A 20,823-nucleotide genomic window follows, 5' to 3' on the forward strand; every position below is an offset into this window, starting at 1 on the left:
GAAGAATGCCGATAAGATTATTTCATATTTTACTTTTTTTTTTAACCAGAAGAGTCCCACTGAGATGAAGAATCTCTTTCTCAGGGGAGTCCTGGCTCCAAAGAGGCTGCAATTGCACATATTTTTACCCAAAGTACCCCTACGCCGACACGGGGAGAACATGCAAAGCCAACACACAAATGGTCCATCCTGGAAATCGGATTTGGGACCTTCTGTGAGGTATGTGTGCTACCTTGTGCACCACTGTGCTCATTGTCAGATTTGAGATCTGTGTAATATCATCAAGACTGGACTCTGACTCTGGGCACCAGCAGGAGACCCCTCCCTGAGGTTGTCAGAGATGGTTCATATGGATCTAATGAGAGATGGCGCCAGTTAGTGTTTTTATTCCCATGGTTTTATTTGTAAGCGGTTGCCACCCACCACCTGACTTTTGTTGCCCAATAAGCGCACCTGTGCAGTGGCGCGCAGCCAAGAGTGAAAAGGCGGAAGCGAGAGTAAAAAGACAGACACATTCCTTTTAGCAAAGAAGGCAAAGTCACTGGTTAAAAGAAACATCAAGGCAGAAAGGCAGGTGGCTCAGGATACAGCTAATACTGGAAGACATTTACATGGGCGCCACAGGAACTAACAAGGAGCAGAGGGTCATTACGCGGCTGAGGACAGGCCACACACGGCTAAATAAATCCTTACATCTCATCAACAGGCACGAAACAGGAATATGTGAACACTGTAATGAGGTAGAGTCGGTGCAGCATGTTCACCAAGACCAAGACAAATTCTGAGGAAAGGATCTGCGTAGTCAGGGGCAGGAGGTAATTGTGAGGAATGTTTTGCCCAAAGTTGCAGTGAAAAAGTTATTTAAATTTCTTAAGGAATCAAAAATTAAAGGAAGAATTTAGTAGGTTTCTGTTTTCTTGTTTTTTTTTTATATATAAATATAAATAGCACTTAGGATAACGGGTTAAGTTCTGGTTCACATTCCAGTAGGTGGCAGGAAATGCACCTTTAAGTTGAGCGCTACCCGGCATTTAAAGCTCAAAAAGAAGAAGAAGAAGAAGGAAGGGACAGACTAGAGAGAGAGGGGTTGAGAGAGGAGACAGGAGCGCCAGAGCCGGGAAGCATGGGCCAGACCCCCCCTCCTAGAGACTATACCAGACTGACTAGCACCTCACCACACACCCTATTTATACCTTTTAATTAGGGCTGGGCAATTAATCAAATTTTAATCTAAATGTGATCTTAATAAAGGTCTATCACGATAATCGCGTGGTGCGTTTTAATGGAGGAGAGTTGGCCTGTCCTGTCCCATTCTGGAAAAAAATATGGACGGCGCAGTGCTGCAGTGCCTGTCAGGTCAATCCCAGGGAAACACTCGGCCCAAACAAACAGGAAGCGCAGGAACATGGCACACGCGGCAGCCTGAGGAGAGGACCCTGTGATTTTACGAGTATAATCAGCTACAAAGTTGCACTAACTTGTCTGAAGAGCAAAACAGAGACACGGGCACGGGATGAAGAGTTTACCTTCGAAGAGGAAAACTATCAATCGCTATTTGGACCATGTGGATTTGTTTTGATGCTGCAGCGGTGGCATAGCTGGAATTCTAACAGTGACTTGTAAGTGTCATCGTCTTTTTTACTAATAAATGCACAGTTTACTCATTTCTTCATGCACATATTAAGTTGTTAGCGCTTCACTCGGTGACCAGATTTTCAACACATTAAATTGTATTTTAATCCTTTTAACTTGTTTTTTATCATTGGCTACACCACACCACAGAAGAAAACACAATCCTGTGACACTAACACATCATCACATCAGAGTACCTTTGCACTGAGCTGTGTCAGGACATGTACACAAGCAGATATACTTTATAGGGGATATTATGCATAATTGAGGCTCAAAACAGATATTTCTTGGATTCTCTAGCATTGATATTTTCAGTTTTGTAATTGGAAAGGATAAGGCTAAAACTACAACAATGAGACAGAGTTGCCGTAGCTGGTCATGAAACTGGAAACTTCTCAGCAGTGAATCACTTCGGGTTTCATCAGACTGCTCTGTGGTGCGGCGTAAAGGACAGTGAAGGACAGTTTTGTGTTTTACTTTGATGCAATATAAACCAGGAAGCACAGATCGGAGAAGAACACAGGAATACTCACGTGAAACACGACTCCAGGTATGTTTTTAATGAACAATATTATAACACGGTAAAATACATGAAAGTTGCATGTATGTCTCTCACTAAAATCTATTCTCTGAGTGACTGACAGAAAGAATAGTCAATCGTCGTGAGGTTAGTTTTACCCTACAGGTGATGTGTTAATCCTGCTTAATAATGTTGCTTTAGTAAATGATACTCGAAATGCTCCTTCCAAGTACTTCCTTATTGGCCTGCTCAGCTTCGCATAAAGACATAAAGGGATCAAGGCGTCTTCAGTTTAAAGACATTTACTTTTGTCCTTTAGGCCCGAGCCAGTCCCGCTGAGAACACTCTGGCTCAATTAATCTTGACTTGCATGAATTATACAGACATTCAGTGACAGCCGCCTTGTAGTGTGAGCATGTCAGGATTGTGTTGTGAGCCCAGCCTGCTGCTCTAACCTAAATTACAAATGTCAGCGGTTCCCCTTAACTAAACAAGTAGGACGTTTAATCTGCCCCCTCAGAGGCATGACTGCAACCTGTGTCTTGAATTATGTACAGCTCTGAGGAGCGACGGTGTTTACAACAGCACACACGTTTGGAAATGGGGATCAACAGGTGCAAGGAAAACATGCACGGGAAATTTGAACGATTCTGACACGCAAAATACATATCCTTTGCACACATTTTTTATAGAAACATTATTTTTTTACTGCCGGCTGGAGGAAATTATGTCAAAAGATTAATGGAAGACAAGAAGAGACAAAAAGATTAATTGTTAATTTCACATAATTTATTTTTTCGGTCGTATGAGGAAAAAGACTGAACGGTGGGACAACTCCTATTTTATAAAAGTATAGCATTTTGAATCCAGTCGACGAAGCTTAGCTTATATTTTTTAATCAGAGTTAAAGCAGTACCAAGTAACGTGTTTACCTTAATAAATCCTTTCCGTAGTCTCTCTGGGGGTAATACAAGTGTTTATGGGATGATTGGAGGGTCTTTCATCTCCCCCTGGTGTCTCTGGCCAGAAAACCATGTTTGCAACTTGACTGCCACCGGACCGGAGCCACCAATACACACTAATAAAATCACGAAGAAGAAGCTAACATGCTAACGGGCAAAGCTAACTGCGGGTTAGCGTCACTTTAAATAGTATTTACAGCCAAGTTTGAGTGAAAAAAATATTTCCCTTGTATAATTGGATGTACAATATCCCTCTCTCCCTTCACCTTTCCTGTCAGCGTAGTATTTAATCTCCAAGACAATTAATAAGTTAAAAAATCGGAACATGCTAAGACACCTGCAGTTGCGCTTATGGCCTCTAGGGGCAAGAGTTACTTAGTACTGCTTTAATAATGATGATCTGATCTGGGTCTGAATGACTCCAGTCAAGAGAGAATCCATGTGGTTGATTAGTCTCCTCCTGAGGCGAGCTGAGCAGCAGCACAGTGCTTCCTCAGGCTTAAACTTTTTAATTTTACATAACAAAAACCAACGTGGTTAAAAATGTGATCCCTTGCCCAGCGTTGTCACATGGGTCACAGTGATCATTAGAAAAAAGAAACTCTTTGGAATCAGGCTTTTAAGCTGTATTTGGGATGCGTGAAGTCTCCATTGGAATACATTTTAAAACATTTCTTTTGGAGTCGCCCCTGGCCACCAGGGGGTGGTATTGCAGCAATCCCAGCTCCCTGCCATGAGGAACAAAGACAAGCACTTTCCTCTGCCATTGATCTAAAACTTTAGAGTGGGATTTCAGTCAGGCTTTTGGATGAGTATGTCAAAGGGGTGTGGAAGAAGGTGTGGGTTTGATCACTGTGTGTGGGAGGAAAACAAACTTGTGTCAATCTTTTTACAGCACTTGACAACACTTTTTGTTTTCTTTGATAATCATTTTCTGTCTTTTGTCACTAGCAAGACAAACAAAGCATCTTGTTGCCAACCAATATTGTGAGATTGTGTAACAAGACTTAGTTAGCAGGCTTTTTCTCTCTTTCTGTGTGTGTTTGTGTGTGTGTGTGTGTGTGTTTTCTCTCTTCGTTCTGCAAGTGGAAAAAAGTTATACCTTGTGCCTCTGTCTCTTTCTGCAATGAATGAAGCAAAAGACAGAACATATTGCATTCTGTTAGCAGCCATGTACCTTGGCATTTAAATCAATGGAGCTGTAAATAAAGTCTCTACAAAGCAAAAAACAACAACAGAACCAAACAGTTCTGGTGACTGTTTGCGCTGGCCAATATAAAGCGCAGATACAAGCTCATAACCAGACTTTACAGGCCAACAGTCTATAAAAGCTGGGAGTGCTGAAAGGGCCAAGCTGATGGGCACAGCTCAAAGGAAACAAGTGAACAAATGGGGCGGGCACGAGAGCCGCTGATAAACAGTCGTGTTGTGAGGGTCAGAGCGGGTTTCCTCTGAACTGGCTGAGCACAGGAGGCGAGGGGGGAAGAAGCCTGGTCAGCACCGCAGCTGAGCCAGGGCTTTGAGAGCGCCAACCCAGAGGCAGCAGCCCGTCCCTGGGTCAAGCGCGTTCCAAAACTCCCCTACTGATCCCTGCCCAATTAGCACGGAGCTCCATCTGTTATCGCTGCAACACACCACACAACTAATAAGCCGCCATACACAGACAGTGGGTTCGGAAAATATTCACACCCCTCTTTTTATTCCTGTTACCGTGTAGAAGTATGATACGAAAAGGGGAGTTTACCACAGACCACAAAGTTTAATATTTATATAAACAACACAAAATGGGTCTACGAATAATGTACAGCATAAGGAGAAAGAAAGACTCCCGCCCCCTCAAGGAAGTGTGGTCATTTGGATTGTACGTTTTTCAGCCCTGCTTTGAGAACTTTCACTGCTTTCTTGGAGCTTGTTTCTTGGACGTTGCCTCAAAGGGACTGCAGAGGACCGGCTGTTGAAGAGGCCATGCAGTAAGTTAGCTAGGTCTGCATGTTTGGTTGCTTTGTAAAAATAGCAGGCGACATAAAAGGCACGGCTGTAGAAACTGAGAAGCTTAGGTCGGCGTTTCATATGGTTGTGTGTAGCCTGTAACTCAGAGATGTCCAAACTATATTCATCAAGGGCTAGATTTTGTAGTGTATCTGGCGAATGGGGCCACAAATCGGTGCTCAGTGCAGTAAAAGATTCAACTGGGTGCATTTTAGAGCGGCCACAGTGCTTTATTTAGGCCAGTGTTTCCCAACCAGGAGAATGGGGACACTTGGGGGTACTTGAGAACTTAACTGGAGGCACTTTCAGATTGAGAAATGGGTGAAACCAAATCATATTTCTAAACAAATTTGAAGGGCAAGTTCATTTAAACAACGCTTTTCAGTAAAATCTTTGAATTTGAGAGTATTTTGGATCAATCTCAGTACTAAATATTGAATAATATGAGTTTAGTGGGTCACTTTGATACAATTTTGGCAGGATCCTCAGGATAGGGGATACTTAGATTATGAATAAAATACTTTATTTAAACATGGAAGCTTAAAGCAAAACTAAGTGACTCATGCCCCTTGAGGCCATAAGCGCCACTGCAGGTGTCATAGCGTGTTATGTTTTTTTACTCATTAATTGTCCGTGAGAGTAAATACTACACTAACAGAAAGGACAAAGGGACAGAGGGATATTGTACATCCAATTACACAATGTAGATATTTTTTTTTCACTCAAACTTGGCTGTAAATACTGTTTAAGTAGCGCTAGCCCGCAGTTAGCTTTGCCCGTTAGCCTGCTAGCTTCCTCGTCATGATTCCATTAGTGTGAATTGGTGGCTCCGACCCGGAGGCAGGGAAGTTGCAATTGTGGTTTTCTGGCCAGAGACACCAGGGTGAGATGAAAGACCCCCCAATCATCCCATCAACACTTGTATTACCCCCAGAAGGACTACGAAAAGGATTTATTAAGGTAAACAAGTTACTTAGAACTGCTTTAAAGGCAGGTTATAATTGTGTGGAATTACTACATTTTCTGTGTAAAGTATAATCTCTGGTGAGATGTGTGACCACAAATTGGTCTGAGAGGTCGCACTTTGGGCACCCCTGCTGTAACTCCTTATGCTCAGTGTGAAGTACATATTTATGTAAACCCTCTCCACAGTGCGAGGTTGTGGAGAGGTTGTGGCGAGGTTGTTGTATAAAGAATGCGCGTGCATGATATGGGAGCATCCTGTGACAACAGTTGTTTATTTTATTTTTTTACAAACTGCAGTTTCTTCTCAAACTAAATGCAGTCTGGCTCTGTAACATTCCTGCGATAAAAGTATTTGTCGCTTCTTTTGTGATGCACCAGAATAAGAAATGAAAATGCAATGGGCGGAGCTTTAGTGGAACTCTGGGTTAAAAGAAAATAAGTCATATTCCTTTAGATGGTGGGAGGAAAAAGTTTGTGAACCCGTTTGGAACTTCCTGTGAATGTTATGGCCATATGTAAATGTTTAAATGTTTGGGTGGTATTAGTTTAAGCCGGCACTGTTTACTCATTCTTGTGATTTTATTCAAGATCATTTTATGACCAATTTAAAGGAATAGGCCACCATTTTTACATACTGAGATATGTTCTTACCTAACCTTAGACCAGTTAATATACTGTATACCTGTCTGGTCTTTGTCCGTGCGCTCTGTCACGCAAACGGAGCACATACGAAGTCACTCCCACATGTCATATAGCTCCAAAAAAGCTCACGATAGAAGCTACCAAGCTCTTCCACGTGTTCCCTATTTAAATAAAGTTACGTGAAGTGTTTTCATGCGAAGTATATTTACACATTTTGCATGTTACATTTCTATGGGAGAGGCTGCGTATGTGCTCCGTTTGCGTGACAGAGCGCACGGACAAAGACCAGATGGGTATATATTAACTCGGCTAAGGTTAGGTAAGAACATATCTCAGTATGTAAAAACGGTGGCCTATTCCTTTAAGCAGAAATGTACTGTAAGAAATTCAAAAGGGTTCACATACTTTTTCCTCCCACTGTAAATTCGTATTCCATTTTTGCAAATAAGAAACATCAACCATGTGTGCCGTAGTTGGCTTTGGAAGGTCTGAAATAGCATGATATGATGAAAAGAGTTCTGAAAAGTTGCTGTATACACACATGCACTTCCATTGACAATAACAATACGTCAATGACAAGGTAAGCGATGGCCTTGTCCAGCCTCCTGCCAATAGCAGCCGAATGTGAAAGAGACTGATTTTCCATGGCTCTCGCTGCGTCTTGGACTACTGTCTGTGGAGTGTGGTTTTATTTTGCCATGGCGCTGTGTCGCAAACATCTGCGGCGTGCCCAGACAGAAGGCTGGCTTCCTCGGTGTTGGCTGGTCCTGGTTTGGTCTTGTTCTGTCTCTGTCCTTTTCTCCTTTCTCCTGACGGGGCTCAACCCCCGATCAATAGTTAACAATACACCCCATCAACAGGACAGGGGCAGTGTGACAGGAGAGGGAGGAGCTCAAGGGGAGGCGAGGACACGAGTATCTGTTATGTTTCCTTCACTTGCCCACAGTTATTTATAATATAGACCACATTAAACAAGTCTGGCTTCAAAGTGGCAAAGTGGCCCAGACAGATCGTATCAATAACTAATGATCTGCTCGCTGTTGTGGGGTTGTCCATTGACAGGTTTCATTTGGGACTTGAAAAATAAAGTCTGGACGTGATACATTTAGCATCACGCCAGGTTAATGACATATTCATATTGGAACCATCAGTATATAAATCACAATAAATGTATGACAAAAACAGTGTATTAAATCCGCACAGCTTTTTTAGTAGTCTTTCATCAAGGGTTTGTGCCGTCATACTGCATCAAATTCCATGTGTAATGTTTAAATGTTACGTTTCAGCATAGCGTCTGCATCAGAGTATTCTTTAGCATTCGCGTCAGAGTATTTGTAAATGTATTTAGGTAATTGGCTTGAATGACGGCTCTGAAATACGAGGGTGTAGTCTAAGTCATGGACATTGCTGCCATAACAAACAAAAGAAAGTCTTCCCAAAGCACAACAGTTTGCCATTACAATCATATCTTTACAGATGAATGCAATAATTAACAAGTAGTGGGTAACACTTTATTTTACACTACCTTGATACATTGTACCTAAGAAAATTTAGTACAGTGTAATCTGCTTTGTAACAATCTGTAATAACTTGTAACTATGTAGTGCGTACACAATGGAATAATGTGTATTAATAAGACATAAGACCTTTAGGGTTGGGGCTTAAAGGAATAGGCCACCGTTTTTACATACTGAGATATGTTCTTACCTAACCTTAGACGAGTTAATATATCCCTGTCTGGTCTTTGTCCGTGCGCTCTGTCATGCAAACGGAGCACATACGCAGCCTCTCCCACATGTCATATAGCTCCAAAAAAGCTCACGACAGAAGCTACCAAGCTCTTCCACGTGTTCCCTATTTAAATAAAGTTACGTGAAGTGTTTTCAAGCAAAGTATATTTACACAGAAATGTAGCATGTCGATTTTATAAGCAGATAAAAAGGGTAAGAACATATCTCAGTATGTAAAAACGGTGGCCTATTCCTTTAAGGTTAGGGTTAGAGTTAGGGTCTTATGTCTTATTACATTATGTACCTGAAAAGTACTAATACACATTATTCCATTGTGTATTTAACCCTTAGGTACAAGTTATTGCCAAATTTGGTACTATGTAATGGGCTTTGTAGCAATGTGCAAGTACAATGTATCAAGCGTAGTTTAAAATAAAGTGTTACCGGATAGTGTGCATGGATATGCCTATGCAACAGCAAACATATGGAAGCCACTCACACACAGAAAAGCATGACACACAGAAAGGTCCACTTTGGTTTAAAGCCGCCATCAAAGTCTCTCAAATGTTTGCTTTGCTACATATCTTATTTATGCTGATAAATGTGTGTTGAACACATGATTACTGAATCTATCATCAGAGCAGTGTGTGCAGGAGGACTGAGGGGCGTGGGTGAGGGAAGGAGGGGCCGAACAGGGTTCACTCCTGACAACTATACTGACAATTTTTTTTCAAAAGACATAGCTCAGGGCAGTTTTAAGATTCAAATATAGGAGCTTCTTGCAGTGAGACAATATGTCAGTATAATCCCCAGTTTCAGGGCGACACAGTGACACTGTGGTTAACCCTTGTTCACAGCAAGAAGGTCCTGGGTTCGTTTCCCATCTGGACGGGGCCTTTCTTTGTGGAGTTTGCATAGTCTCCCCATGTCTGTGTAGGTTTCCTCTGGGTACTTCCACTAAAAACATGTACAATAGGCCAGGATAATGAGAGTGTGTGTGTGCGTGTGGGACATCGGATGCAACATGGCTACAATTCGGTGTGGTGTGTTCACTAACATGTACTGTCCCTACCAAATAAACCAATAAATAGAAAAAAATGTCCAGTTCAATAAGATGCCATGTCTATTTGGACCTCTTCACTTTTCCTTCAGAAGCCCAGGTCGTTTTCACTCACCATTCTCTCCCTTCTACGCGTCATCAGTTCACGGCTTGTGTGAGGGTGAGTGGGTGGTTGATTGTACGCTTGGCTACTTTTGAGTACTGTGTTATTATTTGATGGCACCAAGAGAGAATTTATTCATTATTCATGGCATGCCGAAGGTGCAACTATGGGCCAAGGCTGTGTTCAGAACTTGGCTGAACCCTTCATTATTTCCTGGGGGTGGTGTGTGTGCTGTGCGTTTTGCTACTGAATCCACTTGCTTCCTGGTACTTCCTATATTGTTCACATTTAGCCTGGCAGGCCAAACTACAGGCTTTCCTATTCATTCCAAAGACATATGTTGTCCGAGACTTTCAATGGGAAATATTTACCAGTGGATTAAAAAGTATGGAAAATGCTATGCCCCCGTAAACAAACATGGTGACGAAAAATGTTAAAGATGATTCAGACTGGAATCCTCTGCGCTTACAAACACACCTACTGTGTTGCCAGATAAGGTGTATATATATAAATATAAATATAAATGTATCACCCATAATACAGTGTATATATTCAATTAAATACATTTTATTGGTCAATTCATTTCACAATAAATCAAAACAGTTCGTTCTCTCAGCCTTATTGTGGAGCAGGGGGTGGGAGGTAAGGGGTGGAAGCACAGGGAGGACAGGGAAGGGAGGAGGTTCAGCTTCCTGATAGCTTGGTGCATGAAACTGTTCTTCAGTCCCGTATATATCTATATATGCATTGATTATCAATCCTGTACACGTTTACTTATTTTAACTTAATTTAATTAAGTTAAGGTATACTTTATTGTCCCTGTAGGGAAATTTGTTTTCTTCATTTGACTCATCCTCACTCGGGGACCCATCTCCAGATGTGGAGCTGGGCTAATGGTGAGGATTAACCAGGGAAACCAGAGAGTCCGGAGGAAACCTACACAGACACAGGGAGAACATGCAATCTCCACACAGAAAGGCCCTGTACAGGTGGGAATGGAACCCAGGACCTTCAAGCCTGAAGCACAAGTGCTAACCGCCATGCTACCAGTTTGAGAAATTAGCCTTTGAAACAAATTTCTCAGATGAGTGACCATGCACACTAGGTTGTATTAGACCAACCTCTGAGCTACAGTATCTCATCTTTTCATCAGTGGTTTCCTTTAACTCATCTCACAGCTGCAGTAACACACTGTCATTGTTTTCAAAATCTTTCAATTATCCGTTATACATTCACCGGCTGCCAGCTGAAGTATGTCACCCAAGGGAAATAAGCACAGTAGTTACAAAGCTTAGCAATGTCATATCCTTTTTGCTGGAGTAGAACACGTCTTCAGCTGTGGATTATTGACACTCATGGGACAGTGACAGTGTCGCAACATATTGTTGTAAATATGTTGGGTAAATAGTTGATGCCACTTAACATAGGATGTCACATTATAAACAGGATTCAGCTTCTGAGTTAAAACCTCAAATGGGAATGATAAAAAATAATATTTTGTGTTGCACAAAATTGCTGTAGATATTGACTGTCTGCATGTAAGTACACAAAGACAACTGTTTGCACAAAGATTTCCAGACTTCCCTAAACCCAGACATTTCCTCCAGCAGCTACATGGGGGAAATCTCAATGCGGAGACATAAAGTAGCATCAGAGTGTCTTGTGTGATGAGAAGTCTGGAACACTTACTCAGGGAGGCACCCCAACCTGATTCCAAAGCCTCAATTTGGCTACTATCATGGATGACAAATGTGGCTCTACACCAAGCTCTGCATTCCTATTACCATTGTCTTTTTCGTGTCTTTGGGGACAACTGCCACGTAGAGACAATCCATTCCATTTAGATAATTTACCCAATTATAGAGCTAATCTGGACTTTGTCATCATGTCTGGCTGAGTCTCGTAACGCACTGCTAGTATTCGCCAGTGGTGCCTCGGTGTGGTTTGGCTGGAAGTCCCCTGTCCTGCATTGAGTCACTACTGTGGCGTTTGGGTTAAGATGCTAAAGTGATATTTCAGGATTTTTGACATAGGGCCTCATTTCCTAGTAGTCCAGAGTGTTGTTGATTTCTGGAGATATATATATTTTTTAATTCATGCAGTCCTTATATTTGAAGAGTTTAGTGGTGCTAGGCTAGTGCTAGGCTAGTGCATGTCTATGGTAACTAGTAGCCTGCATTAAAAACCCCTTCAAAATCATGGGGTCGTCCTCCAAGCGTTGCCATATCTGATTTGTAGAAAGCTCCTTTGTGAATTCCACGTGTAGTAATGCCGGCCGCAGGTAAACAAACTACTGTAGATCCGGTAACCGAGCAGATCACTCCGCCACTGCTTAGCTTACAACCAGGAAGCTGATGCTGCTCAAATATAAGTTCTTTTAAATACAAACTGGTTATATATTTCAAAATTATTCAGTCAGCACAGACATTTATATCGGTAGTCTGTTGCCTCAGGTGCACTGTGCTTGGGTCAGACTGTTTTTAATGAAGGCTACTAGTTACCATAGACATGCGCTAGCCTAGCACTAGCCTAGCACCACTACTCGCATGAGCGATTGAGGTGATCAAGGCAACTGAGTTGCATAATAATTTGGAACAGTAGATTTTGAGTTTTTTACAATCACATTCACATTATCCTCTAACACTTAAAGACTTGAAAATTATGCTGACTCTCATTTGAGTTGACAGTTTAGAGAATCAGAGAACAATGTCATTTGCATAATAATTTGAAACACTGTGTATTCAGCGTAGTTTGTTTACTATAAGTGGGGCACAAAGTTCTATAGTATACACATATTACAATGTAAGCTTTATATTATTTTAATCTGGTAATGTGGCATCCTGCAGCTAAAATGATAAAGTGAATGGAAAAAAAAGAGAGCCATCATTACCAGATTGTATGAAAAAGAGCAGAAAAACACAGCTGAGAGATTGATGAAAGGGCTTGCAAAGCAGTTTGTGGAATGAAATAAAGTGTCACATCCTGTGTAGTCATGGATTCATGGGTACATTTGTGTTTTTTGTTTTGGTGTTTTTTGTTCTGCAAACCGAATGTGGCATGAGCATTTTGCGCGGCGCGCTAACGTCGCCGGAGCCTTTCAAATGTTTGATCAGTCATACAACAAAGAACGGACAAATACGGCAGAAAATACACAAATTGGCCAAATATTTGCCGGAAAAATAAGCCGGCGACAAACAGAGCCCGACATCAAGCTCCCGTGTGCACAATTGAGAGAGCCATTTCCAGTCACGCAGTAGCACTCAAACGCATCTGTCAATCCTTAAGTGAAGAGGAGCGACAGAACAAAGTGGTTCAGGGCCATTAGCTAAGCATTTTACATACCAAAAAAAAGCGTATTTAAGCCCAGACATTGCATTTAGCGTTTGTTTTGGAGCGCTTTAAATAGACACGCTCCATTTTGTAACACCACACTATATGTAAATTCGTCAAGAATGTGCCACACGCGTGCACGGGTCAGCAGCTCTCAATATGAAATCCAAATGAACGCTGTATCAAATAACAATCCTCTTGTACCGCAGTGATTCAATTATAGATTGGACGGTGAAACCAATTTTAGGATTGATTCAGGGATTTGCGTCGTCGTTAAAATTGCAATATTTCTCAATAAGCCAGCTCCTCATTATTCATTTCGGCGGTACAATAGAGAACAAAGGGAGTGTTTTTGAACAGTGCAGTGGCGTTATCGGTGCTCAAACTCCATCTGTTTACACACCACTGGGGGCTTGCCTCATTATATACTGTATGTGTGTGTGTTCGTGTGTGTGTGTGTGTGTGTGTGTGTGCACGTGTGTCGGGGACATGTTATGGATCGTGCAGCTTGCTCATCTGGTGGCAATGTGTCGGTGCCATTGACCCCTGTGTTTCCCATCTGGTTGGAACACACAGAGCCAACGCTGACAGCTGTTCAATCAGGGGACTGTCTCTCTCTCCGGTGTCGTCTCTCTCACACACACACACGCTCACACACTCACTCACTCACTCTCGAGTCACGTTCAAAACAACAACCACCGCGCAACACGCTCACACACACAACTCCCGTGCAGTGCGGTTCCACAGGTGTAAAACGCATCGGCGAAGACAATAGGGACTAAACGGAGATATGGATGATGTGGGAATTGAAGCTACTCATGTTGCACTTGACCAGACGTGCCCTTCGGGAATCCATCCATCCATCCATCCATTTTTTTCCGCTTTATCCGGGGCCGGGTCGCGGGGGCAGCAGTCTCAGCAGAGATGCCCAAACTTCCCGGTCCACACACACCTCCAGCTGTTCTGGGGGGACCCCGAGGCGACACCAGGCCAGCTCGGAGACATAGTCCCACACTCACAGAAATATTTAACCCTAACTCTTAAGATTTATGTAATTTTTTTACATGACAAATTCCCATTCACTTTTTTTAGATAATTGTAATACAAACCTACCAAATAAACCTTATTTGATTTATATTCATTAGTGTAATAATGCCTATTTATTTGAAATGCATAATCCTCAGGTTTATGTGTTTTGTATTAATAAAGTATAATTACTCTAAATTAATTATAAGGAGAGTAATTATTTAAAATACATAAAGTATATTGTTTGAATTACATGTTATTTATGTAATAAACCAAATTAATCAAAATGCATCACATTTATGTAATTTTTTTCCATTCAGTACGATCTTAATGATGCATAAGAATCAGATCAGACCACATTGTTAATTCAACATATTTATTAACATGCCAGTGCAAAAATTCCATAACTGTGAATACTGCACTATCAGGCTCCGTATGTATCCGTTTTATATCCTAGAGCTCTGCCGCAAAGTGGCTAAAATTAACGAACACGGTGGCACCTTGTTCAAAACTACAACAGTGTGTAATATTAATGTTAGCCGTTTGTATCTTGAATAACAAAGTTAAAGGAATAGGCCACCGTTTTTACATACTGAGATATGTTCTTACCTGAGCTTTGACGAGTTTAGGACCCGTCTGATCTTCCCCCGTGCCTTCAGTCACGTAAACACAGCGCAGACGGCGTTAGCATTTAGCCTCTCCCTCTCTCCTCTATAGCTCCAAAACAGGTCAAGATAGAAGCTACCAAGCTCTTCCACGTTTTCCCTATTTAAATATGGTTATGTGAAGTGTTACGCTATAAAGTATAATTACACAAAACTAGTAGTAGTAGTTCGGCATCCACAGTAGTAAAGTGAAGATATTAGTGCGCGGATATCAAACTACTCCTGGTATTATTACGCTTTAGCGGATTTTCTGGTATACCTCAAACGTACTCTTCAGGCTTTTTGGATAGCTCAAGTTGAGTGCGTAGATCAGTCCATAAAGCATCACACAAGCATGGCTGACACTCTGTAGGTTATGGTTAACGTGGAAGAGCTTGGTAGCTTCTATCTTAACCTGGTTTGGAGCTGTAGTGGAGAGAGGGAGAGGCTAAATGCTAACGCCGTCTGTGCTGTGTTTACGTGATTGAAGACACGGGTGAAAATCAAGACAGTTTCTAAAGAACTTGTCAAAACAAGGTAAGAACAAATCTCAGTATGTAAAAACGGTGGCCTATTCCTTTAAGATCAAGCTGCTAGTCAAAACATATCTTTACAATCCTAACTTAGCACCTTGGTTCTTCATTAATTAGGTTAGAGAACCAAAATCATAACAGGAACATTTTTCTTTATGACCTAACTGTAAAGTTACATTAGCTAGACTTTGGAGAATTGGAGCACACAAAAGTACATTTGTTGATCCATGAAGAATTTTAAACAACGTGCGGACGTACACACAGTTCAATCCAAAAGAAGGCACTTTTTGGACAGGATTTGAATTTAAAAGCTTGGACACCAAAAGGAAAACAAAACAAAACAGGCATTTCCCTGAAGCCCTTAAACACAAGATTAAAAAAAAAACTCGGGCAATAATGCACTTACACAGCCCATACCTGTCAAATCACTGGAGCAATTTCAGTTTCAGTGCCTGTACTTTTGGTGAAAGCTTGCTTGAGTTAAGGTCCATCAGGATTTTCTGGTATACCTCAAATGTTCTCTTCAGGCTTTTTGGATAGCTCAAGTTGAGTGCGTAGATCAGTCCATAAAGCATCACACAAGCATGGCTGACACTCTGTAGATTATGGAGAACTTTCACACCTTCCAGCACAACACCGACATCAGCAAAGCGTCCACCTGGAACATCAGGACCATGATCTTCTGCTTGGACTGTGTAGATGCCCATGGTCTTCTCTCCAATGTCTGCCTCAGCCTCTCTGGATTCAATGTCCTGGAATACAAAGAGAACAGAATGATGGGCTGTGTGACCCTTACCATAACCACCAAAATTTAAGCAGCCCATGCCTAATAGTTCATTTCTGAAATACCTTGATTACCTTTGTTGACATGGTTTCAGTACACCTGTGCCAGTTTCAAAGACCAGGCAGCAAGCAGTAAAGGTCCACATTGTTAGGTCCTGCTAACAATGTGAACAACAGTAAAAGAAATACACAGCACCAAAACTTAACTCGACTTCAGAGAAAAGGACGGCACTTTGATACGAATTAAGTTTTGGTTCTGTAAATTGTTCTCATGAATAAAATCTATATGCTGGGTTGTAGGTGACATCACAGCGTTCTGAAGGCCTATAATATTAAACGGAGGCAAAATTATTTTATTTTTGAGGATTTTTTTTGTCTAGTACATAGACATCATGGACCCAGGGACTAATAATAATGATTATTGTAATTCATACATTTACTTTTTTAGATACCACTTGTGAAAGTGGTATGCACTGACCCCACTGGGTCCTGTGACATCACATTTTATAACCTGAAACCCAGAAATTGCTTTTCTTTACTGTTGTTCACATTGTTAGCAGGAAAATTGAATGAAACCATCCCACCTTCCTGGTTTTGAAACTGGCACAGGTGTACGGAAACCATGGTAACAAAGGTAATCAAGGTATTTCAGAAACGTTCTATTTGAAGAGATTTAAGGCACAGTATGTATATGCGTTCATGAGAATGAGATGGATGCGAGTTCATGGTAACAATGATCTAGTTAAGCCCTTTTATCACCTACTAAAAGCCTGCAAAAAAATAAAAAGTCATTAAGGATGCATTTTGTGTTTTTAACATGATAATATACAGCCTATTCTCAAATTGTGCACAATTAAAAATCTGACAATTGACCTTTGGCCAAGCCATGCCCCAAGCTACTGTTGCTATGTCAAATAGATAAACGTCTGGGCGCTGATATCAACGTGGCTTATTCAGATGAACAACTGCAGCAATAAAACAGTCCATTCATAATATTGTGAATCCAAGTTATTATTTATTTTTCTAAGGAACTAATATGTACAACAGTTGTTCAGCTGTTGTGAGATGTTGATTGTGGACTCCAAGTTCACACCGGGATAAACTGCATTTTGGTCGGCTGTTTTATATCCTAGAGCTCTGCTGCAAAGTGACTAAAATTAACGAACACGGTGGCAGTGGTCACCTTCAAAACTACTAGAACACGGTAAAATTAATGTTAGGCGTTTGTATCTTGAATAACAAAGTTAAGATCAAGCTGCTAGTCAAAACTTATCTTTACAATCCTAACTTATGTGCTAGCACCTTGGTTCTTCATTAATTAGGTTAGAGAACCAAAATCATAACCTTAACAGGAACAGTTTTGCTTTAAAGTTTTACTGTAAAGTTATATTAGTTAGACAATTGGAGCACACAAAAGTAAGTTTGTTGATCCTTGAAGAATTTTAAACGACTGTGCAGACGTACACACAGTTCAATCCAAAGAAGACACTTTTTGGACAGGATTTGACATTCTGGGAAGGGGAAATAAACACCCTCTACCACCGCCAAAGGTAAATTGTTTGTAGTAGTCTTGTTCTCACGTGTTTATGGGCTGATCCTTCACTGACGGTAAGGTTCTGTTGTTCTTTAAGACGGAGGGATTTCCGGGCAGAGTGCAGAAACTGCTCTTTTACCAATAAAGCCTTTGACCTGCAATAAAACATAAAATTACCAAAAATTACAAAACGCCAACTAAAAACTCAGATGTATAAAAATACATAACCAGGAATCCTCCACTAATTTTATTCAGAGATCAGTGATGTAAATACATACCCAGTAGCTGTAAGAGCCTAATAAACGTTTGATACAGGAAAATGGATTGAAGACAAACCTCTCCAACCCCTTTCCCCTCTTTTCTACCCTCCAGCTGCTCTACTCACCTCTCTCGTGATTGATTTTGAAAAATGTTTTTTGAAAAATCAGTGAAAATCGTCTAAAATGCCTGGCAATATGGGGATGGCTGTTCTGAAAATGGCTGGCAGTGAATGAGTTAAAGGAGTCTTGTGATGTTATCAACAAGGGAGGTGCTGGACAGCACTGAGAAGTTGAAATGATTGAACTTTTCAGTACCTTTAAAAAAGTGAGCTGTTGAACTACAAAAGGACAGTAGGAGTACGAGGAGGGTTAGAAGGACATTCTCTCTCCCTTTACCCCTCATTTGTCAGAAACGACCCCTTCTATACTAAATAGATACAGCCCCAACAGCAAAAATAATCGATGCTTTCAAATACACTGCTTTAGGGCTTACCTCTTGACATGCGTCTTTGGCTTTACTGACTGCCTCAGATCCTCAGCTACCTTTTGACAGAGAAAAACAATTATCCCGTTATTTCTATCAATGGACAACAGTGGCAATTGCTCATCAACTACAAGGGATGCTGAACATGCCTTTTAAATTTAGTAAAAAAAATAAAAAATAAAAAAAGACAAGCGAGAGATTAGTTTACCCCGTCTGTCTTTCTTATAGTAAACAACACTGATCAGTCTTGTATTGGCTGCAGTTCCAATTAACATGTCCACATACTTGCCATATCTTCAAAGACGACAAGAAGGCCTCTTTCTCATTGATGTTCTCAAGGCGCTGGAGTTCGTAAGCTGACAGTCCACTACATGCATCCTATTGACACCCCCCACAAACAAACACAGAACAAACGTAGAAGTAAAAAGTGCTGGTTGAAAAGAACTATGAAGTGTCCTCACCTTGTTGTTTGGACGAAAACTGTCATCCTTGGAATAGTGGAGGCATTTAGATGCCAGGACCCGGCCCACTTTATCCTCTGGCTCCTCTGAACTAAGTGGATTTACTTCCTACAAAGTGACAACACTACCACCGTTGGCGTTGTGGGAATTTCTCATTCTAAATCAACCCATTGGACTCAATCGTGATCTACTGGTGGTCATGTCAGTGCACCCTCATGTCCATCCCATTCTCATGAACGCTACAAGTTATTAGGCACACACTTACCATGTATTCTTTAACCAGTGTGTCCAGATCTTCATTGAGGTAGATGCTCAGGCATTGAAGCACACAATCACGTCTCACGTTAATGTCTTCATTCTGAAAACAAAACAAAAACATGCTTGTCAGTGTCAAGAGACATACTAACAGCTCAACCGTACATGCTTATCAGATTAGACAACAAAAAACATACATTTTCTATCTGGGCCATTATGGCGGTGATCTTTCTTCCTGCAGCTCCACCTTCGGCATTAAAAACCTTAATCAGGTCATTGGTCTGATGGTCCAGTTCTCCAAGGAATTTGGAGGTCAGAGGTACTGTTGTCAGTCGCATAAATTCCAAGTTGATCTGTAAAAGACAACGCAGACAGGATGCAGTGTTTGACAGTTCATAAAGAAGGTCATTGATAGACCAAGTTACTACACTTCAGATTGACAATTACCTCACTGACATCAAAGAGTGCTGGCCATCTGTTTTGGAACTCTGAAATCGCTGGCTCCTGGAGAACCTCCTGCCTCCTGATCGAGAAGGTACGCTGCATCTTCTTCTTGATCTCAGCCTCATCCTTTTTCTTCTTTTTTACCTCTGTCAGCAGAGCCACCCTTTCCGCCTCCATACTCTCTCTTGTTTCACCACTGGGGATGTTTGGACAGAAATTGACTTCTGCCTTCCTGGGCTTCTTGATGTTGGCCGCTGGCTTCTCCTGGCCTTTCCGTTTATTCTTCAGAGAGTTGATTGTAACCTCAGGATGTCCAGCTTGGCTGAGAAGAAAAAATATAAATTTTTTACATTTAGTTTAAGTTTATGAATGTGTTGGTCTGACATTTAATATCTTGCACTACCTTTCACAGACACAAATGTGTTAAAGCAACAGACTTGGTTGTTCAGTTGGGAACAAAGTAGAGCCCATTAAATAGAACACATACCTGAGCTTTGATCTGAAGTTCATCATCTTTACTTTCAAGTAGTGCTTCCAACCACAGTAGCCACTGCGAGTGCCTTTCTCCAATAGACATGGGTGGGACTGTATCAGAGCCTTGGCCACTTCTTCAAAATGCTCATCTTTTGGATACGCTGTATACCGCATGATTTCTTCAGCTAGACCCTCAAGAATATCAGATCGTGTTTTGGGGGTAGGAGAGAGCAAAGTTCCGTTTGCATTGAACTCATTATTTCCGGTTTGGAGCATCATCTCAGCACAGTATGAGAAGCGAGGACATACAAAGACTTTGGGCCAAGAACAGGACCGGGTCTCGGGCGGTGACAAGATGACGGTATCATTGCTGCGGCAGGAGTCTGAATCACTTGCTTCATGTGATGACAAGCTGAGGTTTATGGTGCTGGCATCGGAAAGACTACGTGGTATTGTGGGGCTAGCATTAGTTGTTGGTGGATAAGAGCTGGTTGTCTCAGAAGGTATGAACACAACTTTCACAGTAGCTTTATCTACAAGTTCTGACGTTGAAAAAAGGTTCATGAACTGATCATCCATTTCCTTGTCTCTGTACTGAAGTCTGAATGGCTCAGTCAGCTGGAAAAAAGTCTTGATTTGCAGAGTGAATTCCTCCACAGTGTTTGGTATTCCAGATTCAATGGTGAGCTTTCTTGCATCATCTTCACCTCCAAAGAGGACTCTGAAAGTTACTCGTCCCGCCATACAGCTTTGCTAATCTAAGGTGGAGACACAGAGTGGACAAGTATTACTCTGGTTATTTAAAACAACATCAGGAAAAGAGGCTTATGTATCGAAAAAAATAGTTTAGAAAACACAAGCAACGCGATGTATATTTGTGACTGAGCTTGCGAATGTTAGCTGTGTAGTATAGCTTAATTATTATATGTTGTTCTTTTGGGTAAAGTTCCAAGAAAAGAAAATCCAAGAAATCCAAGAAAAAATAAATACC

General features: G+C 41.3%; 1 long non-coding RNA gene across 1 annotated transcript in view; it reads right to left on the minus strand.

The window, feature by feature from the left end:
• Positions 1-3,083: 3,083 nt before the first annotated feature.
• Positions 3,084-20,823, minus strand: part of LOC306960926 — a 1,017,426-nt gene continuing 999,686 nt past the window's right edge. The window contains exon 3 of the long non-coding RNA XR_013792719.1: positions 3,084-3,110. This is a non-coding gene — a long non-coding RNA (uncharacterized lncRNA). The remainder of the gene's footprint in view (positions 3,111-20,823) is intronic.

Source organism: Gobius niger (genome assembly GCF_951799975.1).
Source record: "Gobius niger genome assembly, chromosome: 3".
Taxonomy (NCBI): domain Eukaryota; kingdom Metazoa; phylum Chordata; class Actinopteri; order Gobiiformes; family Gobiidae; genus Gobius; species Gobius niger.